The following is a 12,208-nucleotide window of genomic DNA, read 5'->3' as shown; positions in this document are numbered from 1 at the left end:
GGTTGTTTTTGTTTATAAGTGTTATAAAGGAAATTAGACCTAAAATCAATAATTTAGAGTTGCATGCAGACTTAGGGTGAACTCAAGTTTTTAAAAGGGTTTTAAAATTGAATTGAGATAGACCTAAGTTCAAATGGTTCTAAAGAGTTTAGCAATCTAGATCAATCTTTTAAAACCGGTTTAATAGGATTAAATTGGTTGAATAAAAGATTAAATTTGTTGTAAATCTATCTTTAAGGGACCTTTTGTCTAAGCCCCTACCTGTGAACCTACTTGGAAAGGTGAATTAGATAGATTTTCAACAAGCATGTGAAAATTTGGTCAAAGATTCCGTTAAAGAGTTGAATGGATGATGATAAAAAAGTATTTCAACTATCCAAGGTAAAAGTTACTCTTGGCCAAACCTAAAAGTCACTTAGTCATAACAAAGAGCACATCGGACTGGCAGACGATGGGAGATGGCTGGCGTGTCGGGTTGGGAGAGAGGAAGAAAGAAAGAGAGCTGAAAGGAAGGAAATCCTAGACCTGATCCACGATATCCTTGTGAATGTAGCATGCTTGACATGTGGCTAGAAAATCGTGGATCCCTCGTGGACTCGGTTCACAATTTCAACCCTATTTTTGTCTATACTTTCAAACCAATCCTATTTTTGTCATAAATATTAAAATAACATTATTTTTAAAAAATCTTTATTTTAATTTGATCATTTATTATGAACATAAATTTATTATTAATTAAGTATTTATTGTAATTAATTATATTACTTCATTCATTATTAACATATCATATTTATAGATTTTTTTTTAATATTTTTTTATCAACATATCATGTTTTTATCTACTTTTTCACTTTTTATAAAATATATTGTTTATTAAAATATATTTTTATTGTATTATTTAATTAAAATTAAAATTATTAATGTTGAACTTAATTGAATTATAAAAATGGTTAAGGGAAAACTACCTTTTTAGTCCTTAAATTTTTAGGAATAGATACATTTAGTCCACGATTTCAATTTGGTCATTTTAATTCATCACTTTAGAAAATAGGTTTAAAAGATCCTTTAATCTTTTATTATTATTTTAAATGCATATTGAAACTAAAAGTAAAACAATATTTTTTTTTCTCTCTCTTACCTCCAATCCTCCCTCGTCTCTCTCTCTCTCTGCTCCCTCCACCATGCTTTCTTACCGAACGTGTAACATAAATTTTAAAAATAAATAAATAATTAAGGAAACCCATTTGGCCTTCTCAAATAATGTATAAGGTACCAATCTGTGCAAAATAATAGATGCATAAATGGTTAGGATTATGTATCTGTGATATATTTTCCATACCCTTTGGTCGATGTTCCTACTGATCTGAAAGTACTGACTGACCAATTTCATTAGGAGAATTAGTTGAGTTTTCCTATAGGTAGAATTAGCTCTAGTTTTGTTTGTTTTATACTTTTATCCTCTATTTGGTGATGAATCTATGAGCCTTTGAGGCAATATGGAAATCAAAGTTACTCGATATTTAAGACTTTAATATGAATCCTGATGGTTGTATTCGATCTCTTCACTTTTTCAGACGCCATCGAGTTCTTTGAGATGGTTAGGTATTCATTTCTTCCATATCAAACATTTGACTTCATCTTTCCAACTTTTTTGGTGAAATAGATGATTGTGATTTTAATCCCAATAACTTCACTTTTGTTGATGGAAATTTTTTTTAGAGAGTTATATTTTTAGTTTCAAGATTGCTAAAAGGTATAGGAAATTAGGAAGATTTTTCATTGTAAATTGAGGGGAAAAAAATATTGGGCAAAATAAATTAATGACCCACATATATCCTACACTTATTTTCAAAATGATCACTTGACTAAATCATCCAATTGAAGGTAGATTTAAGAGACACTACAAGATGTATTACCCTTTATCGAAGGTCTATAAAAAACCTTCGAGAAATATGTACTTTTATCGAAGGTTAATATAAACCTTTGAAACAAAATATATATTTATCGAAGGTGTTAGGAAAACCTTTGAAAAAGATGTACATTTATCAAAGGTTATCAAAATCCTTTGAAAAATGTATTACTCTTTATCGAAGGTCTTTATAAAACCTTCGAGAAATATGTACTTTTATCGAAGGTTAATAGAAAACTTTGAAAAAAAAAATATATTTATCGAAGTGTTAGGAAAACTTTTGAAAAAGATATACATTTATCAAATGATATCGAAATCCTTTGAAAAATGTATTACCCTTTATCGAAGGTCTTTAAAAAACCTTTGAAAAATACATACGTTTATGGAAGGTTATATTAGATACCTTTGAAAGAGATATATATTTATCAAAGTATATTAAAATCCTTTGAAATATGTATTATCCTTTATCGAATGTCTTCAAAAAAACCTTTGAAAAATATATATACTTATTGAAGGTTACAGACACCTTTGAAAGAGATATACATTTATCTAAGGATTTTGAAAACCTTTGAAATATGTATTATTCTTAATCGAAGGTTTTAAAAACTTTTGAGGAAATATCTATTTATTTATTTTTAAAGAAAATTTATTATGGAAAAAAACCTGTGGATATTTAATTTTTATAAGCACAAGTGATATTTATTTATTTTTATTCGGAAAGAATAGTCAAATTAATTATAGTTTTGGGAATTTCGTTTCCCTTTCAAGTAAAACATACCTTTTTTTTAAGTTTTTAACCTACCCAACCCTAGCCTATGCCCTATGGAGTGACCAAAGAAATGCTAACCAAAATTCCTACCTTGCCCTACCTTAGATCTCTAATTGCAATTTCTCACTTTCTTTCATTTCTTTCTTAATCGATGAACCTCTGATTCCCTTTCCTCAGCATCGATATGGCGCTAAATTTTGAATTCTTCACCCTCGATTCCAGCGATTCCATGTTTAACTTCTCCTAATCATCTTCCATTTCTACGCTTCTCTTTTTTCTTTTTCCTTCCCAGATGGAACCTCATGTTGGCAATAAGTTTCACCTTGGCCGGAAGATTGGTAACGGTTCCTTCGGGGAGATCTATCTTGGTTCGTCTGGTTTTTCTCCATTCCAGCTTCTCATTATGCTGCTCTATTACAATAACTAGATTTTAATGCTTCAATTCCATCCGTAGGTACTAATACACAGACGAATGAAGATGTTGCAATTAAACTCGTAAGTGTTCCGATCTTAATTCAACACTACGATTTTAGCTTCGCCTACTCTCTCTCTCTTCCTTCGCTTAGATGCGCTTATTTTCCCTTCCTTTTCCCCTCCAGGGTCGACGTTTGTGGTTCTGAACTCTATGTATCGGTGTATTTTACCACGAACTATTATCTTAATTACTAAGCCAACATTTGAATTATACTTAAGGTGCTCTGGACTTTGGTTTTGTATCAGATATACCAATTGGAGATGTTTTGAATGAGAAGAACATTGATGTGTAAATTGATGTTTCTATCTTCTTAGTATAGGAACGATTCATATGGCACTTAAAGCAAATAGCCGGAGTTTCCTGATTTAGTTGAGTGGAATGTTGATCCTCTCTGGTTATGCAACTTGGAGGGATAGTGAATGCAAAGAATTTTAAAGCAAATAGATTTTGTGTGTGTATTTAGTTGGGTTTTTGGATGCATAGTTATTTGTTCATTGTGTTAGTAATGCTTCATTGAGCTGAATACTGTAGACTTTGTTTTCTTAGTGAAACATAAATCTAATTTGCTTTACTTTTCTCATGTGTAGGAAAATGTCAAGACGAAGCATCCTCAGTTGCTTTACGAGTCTAAGTTATACAAAATTCTTCAAGGAGGAAGTAATGAGATATTTCTCTCCCTTTTTTCTGGATGGAAGTAAAATCGAAATGAATGCTTTCTCTTGTGACGCTTTCTTTTCATAATCTTTTGTTTGAACTCTTATTATGTTTTGCAGATACGTTAATGATAACCGATTAAATGGACCAATCTCGAGAGAACTTACTAGAATTACAAGTTTTAAACTTGTGTAAGTCTTTGTATAATTTCATCGTTGAAGAAAGTAATGTTGGACCCATGGGTTTGTAAGGTTGTAAGGTGAGAAGAAAACCATGCATTTGTAAGGTTGTACGCATGATTGGCCGAAGTATTGGCAAGAGGTTTTGCCAAGAGTTGCTCATGCATTGGGTATGCATGAGCAAGAGCAGAGAAAGCGAAATGTTGAACGCAAGGCACTGGGCAGACGATCGTGTAACAAATGAACAGAGCTACGCGATGAGATAGACGGTCATCTAGTAAGTGAGTGGCGCTACACGATGAGGTAGACGATCGTCTAGTAAGTGAGCAGTGCTACACGATGAGGTAGATGATCGTCTAGTAAGTGAGTGGCACTACACGATGAGGTACACGATCATGTAGGCGGGCACTGGATAATTGTGTAGAAATGCGGGGAGCTAAACGATGAGGTAGGCAATCGTATAGCAATGCGCGGAGCTAAGCGATGCGTTAGACGATCGTGAAGATGTGCACGGCGTTAAACGACGAGGAGTGACGCGCTTGACGAGGGCTATACGATAGACACAGTACTGCACAATCAGTGAAAGCGCTAGACGATAAGCGTAGAAGCTGGACGATAGTGCTAGAGGAGATAGACCACACGATGGTGCTAAGCGATGGGCGTGGGCGCTAGACGATAGTCATGCTCTGCTAAACGATGAGCAGACACGCTACACGATAGGTGAAATACTAAGTGATGGGCATTGGGGGATAAACGCAGGCGTTGGGCGATGACGTTAAGCGATAGGTGGATGCGTTAGACGATAAGGCGTCAGCTCTAAACGATAGAGGTAAACGATGGAGGTAAACGATAGCCTATGCACTTATTTACTAAACGATTGAGCTACACAATGGGCCGTTGGAGTTAAGCGATAGATGTAGGAACTAAATGATGGGGCGGGGTGTGACATGTTAGGATTGTCCACGAACTGAATATTAGGTTGTATTCTAATATTTTTTTCTTGTACATAAAAACAATTATACTTATTGTAATTTTTTTTTTTATTGATGCTCATACTCTATTTTTGAAATACAAGAGATGTGTGGAAGAAACCAAAAGAATCATTATAAATTTAATGTATATCACACATGTGGTTCACAAAGTATACAACAAAGAGTTGAAAAATAGGTAATTAGATGAAAAATTACATAAACTTCTTTTAATTTAGTCAAATTATCTAATATATAATTTTTTCACTTAAATAGGTTCGAGTCACTAACGAAGAACCGAGTCGAATTAGAATTTCGGAGCTAACTTACTTGAGCAATAATGGATTGGCTGTGAATGAAACTACACAAGAGAAAATGGTAAGTACAAAATAATGGATAAATATGATGTTATTGGTTAGAGTTTGAGTAAAGGTCATTAATTTATCATCTATGTTGCTCTGTTCTAGAAATGATTGATTTAAAGAAGTCTCTAGCTTATCCCCTCATAATTCTTAGACTATTGTCTGATAAGCTATAGAACATATCTTGTTCAAGCAAAGTCTTATCTATAGAAAACTCATATCATTGTCCTACGATATTTAACATTGTGAAGTATGAATATTTCAAACTAGTAGTTTCCAAGTTTTCAACTTGTAGACTAAACAAAAATTATAGTTAGTTTAGACTATAGTGTCATTTTAGAGTTCTAGGAATTGGATCAAACTGATGCAGTCCAAGATCTTTCTATATTATATAAGTTTAAAACTTCTCCAATATCTTATTTGTTTTACTTTTTTCCCTTTTCTTTCACTATTTCTTAGGAAAATTGCTCGTTATTTTATTTTTTTTTCAATTTTTCTTATGCTCTTCCACAAAATCTAACATTCCATAGATTCCGATGCAATTTGAATCAATAAAATGAAAGAAATGAAAATGGAATTCCTAGAATTTGGTGAATCTGAAATGGGTTTAATCCATTTGAAATAAAGATTCAGTCCTCAGGACAAAAAATAGGCTTATTTCAACATCACCAATGAGTGTGTTATTAAAAGAAGTCTCATCTTTACAGGATTGCCTTCTAAACATTTCCCTAGAGCTTCCAGTACAGAATGGTGGCCACATCCTTTACCTAACAAAGACATGTGTTTGTTTGTTGTAAAAATTTGAATTTATATGTGTTAATTTTGAATTATAATATGTGAATTTGTAGTTGTAGTCAGAACTTAAATCATATGCTTCTCAAGTGATTGATGGTATACTTAACATGAATGAGGATGAGATTTTTGTACGAGTATTTGGACCAGAGAAACACGGGCGTGTTCGTGGTTATGGAGTAGGTGTTACTCCTTGTGAGTTTTTTGGATCATCGTCTACTATACGCAATCTTGAGTAATGAGTCCGAACAACAACTTCAAGAATCTGAACAACAAAAAAAAGAATCTGAACAACAAAGAGAGGTTAAGGTAGAAGCACTTAGGCATCAAATAAGCAAATTAGAAAATCGTTTTGAGGATAAATTTCAAAAAATAATGACAGAGATGCATAAGAAATTTGTTTCTAGTTGATCAATTGTAGTTTGATGTTATAGAATTTCGATAGCCTTTTGGTGTACTTTTATGACATATAAGTTTACTTCCATTCATATCATTATCTATTTTTTCTATTCTATTCTTATACTTTGTAATTCATGGTACTACATGTAGATGAATTAGTAAAAACAACCTTTTGAGATTTGTCAATAAATGTGCTAAAAGGTTTTGTAAGAGAATTTTCGAAAGATATACAATTGTTGATAAATAAGTTTTTATGAAGGTCTTAAAATTTTTGAAAATAACATGATAAGCCTTTAAAAATAATGAAAACCTTCGAAAAAGGCTATTTGATAATAGATAATTATTGATAAATAATTTGACAATTTTCGAAGATATATAACCTTTGAAAAATAATAATTTTCGAAAGTTAATCAACCTTTGAAAAATAATACTTTTTGAAGTTAGTAAATCTTTGAAAAGGTTTTTTTGACGGGATCTATTTCGACACTTTTCAAAGGTTGAGATAACCTTTGAAAAAAAATGTATTGAAGGTCTATTAAATGTTTTTTTTGAAGGTTTTGACCTTCGAAAAGGTCAATTTTCTTGTAGTGAGATTGGGAGAGACAACTCAACATATTGAGTTTCCCCTTTGTTATGAGTAAACTAGTGGGACTAAACTATGTTGATTATTATATAAGCCTATGATAGAGCATTTTTTTAATATGTGTGGTTTTGTTGCATTGTTGATCAAGATATTTCACATCTTTATAGATTGCATGAAAATTTAGCAATTTTATCCTATTGCTACATTTGAGCATAATATATATACATACATACATATATATACATACACACACACATATATATATAATAAGTATATATTTGGCACATGTGGCAAGGAAGTAATAATATTGTTGTATTATTTTTTTAACCTTAGATGGGTTGCTATTGTGATCTACTTGAGCATGTCTATTAATATGTTAGCATGAATGGAAATAATATTCCATGTGTGTTATATTTCACAAAGTTTATACATGATTAAATTGTCATGTTCGGCCACTAAATTTCATGAAGTTGAACAGTATTATTATAACTTTTAAGTTGAGTTTGGCCCTAAAATTATTTTTTACTATCACTTCACTTGTTTTTGTATGAAAATATGTAAATTCCATCATTTTTATGTTGAAGTTTGTAGAATTGATGGTAATTTAAGATAGTGGATATTTTATAAGGACTTTTCATGGGTGTATAACTATCTTCGTTCATATGAGGTTTTTTGGATCAAACCCAAAAGCAAGGCCATTTGGACTTATGTCCAAAGTAGATACAATATCATACTATTGTGAAGATATTTGGAGGGTTGTTATCCCTAACAAGTGGTATCAAAGGCGCGTCCTTAGTTTAGCCATGTTGATATAATCCTTAGATGTCGAACAAAGATGTGATGAAATCTTGAAAGTAGCCATGGTATGATCCATGGTTGAACTCTATCAAATAAGCAATATGCTCTAGTGAAAAGGAGTTAGCCTAGATAAGAGTTAGCTAGTTGGATGACTACTTCACGAGAGGATCAGTTGGTCATTTGTTCGAGGAGAGGATTGATGGAAATACGACTAAAGTCCAACATATATATATTTTCAATTGATTGAAAGTATAGAGATTTTATTTTATCGAGCATGTCTAGAATCTTGAAAAGAGAAAATAAAGATTCATGATTGATGGTTGTTATGTGATTTAGAAACTTATAAAGAGACATCATGAATTAAACATGAATCTTCAATTTCGGAAAGAAAACAAACCAGTTAGGTTTAAATAGATCTTCAAATATTTTGATGCATATTTTAGTATGACTAAAATACTTGAAATAGTTACTATAAAGCCTTAATAATATTTGTATAATACATCACATGGATGTAAAGAAGTTATTTGCTCAAGTTGTTTGAGTTGATTATGTGAATATTTGTTAATATCCTTTCATACATGTGTTTACACAAACTTATTTGAGCTAATTGTGTGATTGTTTGTTCGTATGTTAATGATATACCGATCTTTGCTGCAAACATAGATGTAAGTAACAATAATAAGTTATTTATGTCCTTATAATTTGAAATGAAAGATTTAGGTAAGGGTGATGTGATACTTGGTATTAAGATAAGAAAAACTAAAAATGGTTATTTTATTTCTTTATGACAATCAGATTTGATTGTTTTGATGATATTCCTGCAAGAACACCTTATGATACTAGTATGAATCTTAGGAAAAATAAGGAAGATAGTGTTTAACGATTTGAATATGCAAAGATTATAGAAAACGCTATGCTTTTATGAACTAAACTAAACCTATTTTTGCATATGTTGTGAGTAGATATACACATAATCATGATAAAGATAATTTAATTGCTCTTCGTCATTTATTAAGGTATCTTGATGATACAATAGATTATTGTTTGTATTTAATGTTTTTTGTCATTTTAGAAGGGTAGTGTATGCAAACTGGGTAATTTAGAATGATGAAGTAAGCTTTACTATTGGATGTGTTCTTATTGGGTAGAGGAGCTATTTCATGGAAGTGTGAATTTATTCTTCTAGAATTAGTAAGACATCAGTAAGAGTGGCTTAGAAGCTTACTGAGAGATATACCATCGTAGGGGGCATCAGTATCAATCTCTTTGTATTGTGATTCAACAACTGCCATAGGAAATACCAGGAATAGTGTGTATCATGGCAAGAGGAGGTATATATGCCTTAGACATGAATCTGTAAAAAAGTTACTGAAAGAAAGATTATCTCATGGGAGTAAGGTCTGAGAGGAATTTAGCATATCTTCTCACTCGAGGCCTAACAACGAGAGTAATTCTAGGATTTTCAACAAGTATGAGAATAAAAAAATTATAGAGATCCATAGCCCTTTATCTGGGTGGTCTACTTCGATAGACTTGATGGTCCATAGCACTTTATCTGGGTGGTCTACTGCGATAAACTTGATGGTCCATAGCCTTTTATTTGGGTGGTCCTAGTACGGACTTGATGGACATAACTAAAACCTTTAAAACTTCCATAGCCCTTTCTTTGGGTGGTCTTTGTCGAGATTGGTGTCCTCAATCTCTCTTGTATTCTTGTAGTTTGTAAAAATTTTATAAACAAATTGTTATTAATACAATAATTATTATATTATGACCATACATTCAATCCAATAAACAAAGATCCTAGGTTATTTTATGTAATTTAAACATATACGTAGAGACAAACAAGTGGACCGTGTTTAAATGATAACCTAAACAATTTGTAGTAGATTGATTAGGTTGGGTATCTTATCCTGGTGACACATTGGATATGGCCTGCTTTTACATGTTACAAGTGTTGTAAAGTGCTACAAACGATATGATCCTGATCACTCATGTGGAGACATGTGAGCGAAGGTATCCTATACAAAGAGTTTGAATAATACTTGGCCACGAAATGAATAGCCCTATTATATAACACCGTTAATAGTAGAGACTTACATTTCACAAGGATAACCTTAGGTGACATGACTTAAATCCTGAGTGAGTTGTAAACTCCTGCCTATAAAGGCAGTCCTTTGATTTGTACGGGTAAGAGTGGCCAGATTGCCAACACAATATGGCTAACATTTTTTGGATTTTTCTAATTGAGGAATTGGGAACACAGCTACACAAGATGAAATTCACTCATTCCTTGATGTTGAGGTAAGTAGAGAAAATACTCCTTTAAGGACTGATTCTAGGGATTGAACAATGTGGCCGCACTTGGCTCGAAAGGGATTTAGTCATAGCTGGACTATGACTTATTGTTCATTAGAGGGTCTATGGTACTTAAGAAGTTAGATGTAACTACAGGAGCAAAATAATAATTTTGATTTACCTGTACTTACGAGCAATTTGTGAAAGGTCATCGCACTGTTGACTTGTTATAACCAATGGACACATAAATATATCTGTAGTGCGAAGAGTGCAGTTGTTGGTCTTTGGTGAAGTGATCGATAGTTAATTGATGTTGGGCAATATAATTAAAGAGTTTAATTAATTTTTTAAGTACCATTGAACTTAGATTTACAGGTCCATAAGGTTCCCTTTGTAGCTCAACAGGGATTATTGAGAATTAATTTTTGTTTAATTTGAATTGTTTAAATTAATTGAGGGAATTAATTATATGTGATATAATTAATATAATGTATTTGATACATTATAATATAAAATTTATTTTGAGAGGAATTAAATATTTCAATATGATTCAAATATTAATTACATTGATGAGATTCATATAATTAAATTTGGGCTAGTTGCATAAATAGAATTGAAGCCCAAAATAAGAGAACATGTAGTACAATGATAAAATAATTGCATATATAGATCAAAAAATGGTAAAAGACTAAAAAACCCATGCCTAGCCACCATCTTGTTTGCTTCTTCCCAGTTTTCTTAAATTAAAAGCTATCACTGATAATAGCTATCAGTGGACACTGATAGCTACTATCAACTGCTATCGTTGATAGCTTCTATCAATTATTATCGATGATAGTTGCTATTAGCGATAGCTTTCAATTTGAAAAAAATTAATACAATCGTGAAATATTAGCTTTTAATTTGCTATCAATTATCAGTAACTATCATTGATACACTTTCATCAATTCGAATCAACCTTAAAATATTAACACTTAAGGCTAGTGGCTATCATCGATAGATTTCTAAATATTGATCAATTTTGAAAGAAGACCAACAACTTTGATTACCACAATAGCTATCACTAATAATTTTTTATCATGGCTATCACTGATAGCAACTATCAGTCGTTGTCACTGATAGACTTTCATCAATTTGAATCAACCTTGAAACATTAATACTTAAGGCTATCAATGATAGAGTTCTATAACTAGTTATCATCTTTGAAAGAAACTCAATATATAGATATCACCTAAGTTCTATCACTGATATCACTAACATCACTCATATTGTAACAACTCACGTTGTATAGAAACATTATAGAAAATTAAATAATGAATGTTAATTAAAATTGAAGATTAAATCTAGTTATTAGTAAACAAATTCTAAGTTTAAGCCACTAAGTTTAAAATTTGGCCTATAAATCTTATTGGTAAATAAATAACAAACATAATATTGATTTGAAAATTAAGAAAATATCCAAGTAAGGAAAAAAAAAATCTATAAAGTAAAATAATGACAATATAAGAATATTTTGAAGAAATTGGAAATAATAATAATAATAATATTAATAAATAATATGTAGAAGGTTTAAGATAATAATGATAAATTTTGTTTTAAAAAAAGGATAAATATATATATATAAAAAGATAAAAGATAAATATAAAAGAAAACAAACATTAAAAAAAACAAAAAAAATATAAAAGAAGATAAGCATAAAAAAAAGAGAGATAAATATTAAAAAAAAGATAAATATATATATATAAAAAGATAAATATAAAAGAAGATAAACATTAAAAAAAATTAATATAAAAGAAAAGAAAGAAAAAAAAAAGAAAAAAAAGAAGATATATATATATATAGAAGATAAACATTAAAGAAAAAAAAAAGAAGAAGAAGAGATATATATATAAAAAGGAGACATACATTAAAAAAAAAAAAAAGAAAAGAAAAGAAAGGGAGGTCGGTTAAAACTTCCCTATAAATCGATAAGTGGGGCACTTTGTTGGAAAATTAAAAAAAAAAAAAAATAAAAGAGAGAAAG

This window comes from Benincasa hispida, chromosome 5 (assembly GCF_009727055.1).
Source record: "Benincasa hispida cultivar B227 chromosome 5, ASM972705v1, whole genome shotgun sequence".
Classification (NCBI taxonomy): Eukaryota; Viridiplantae; Streptophyta; class Magnoliopsida; order Cucurbitales; family Cucurbitaceae; genus Benincasa; species Benincasa hispida.
This window is presented reverse-complemented; position numbering follows the sequence as displayed.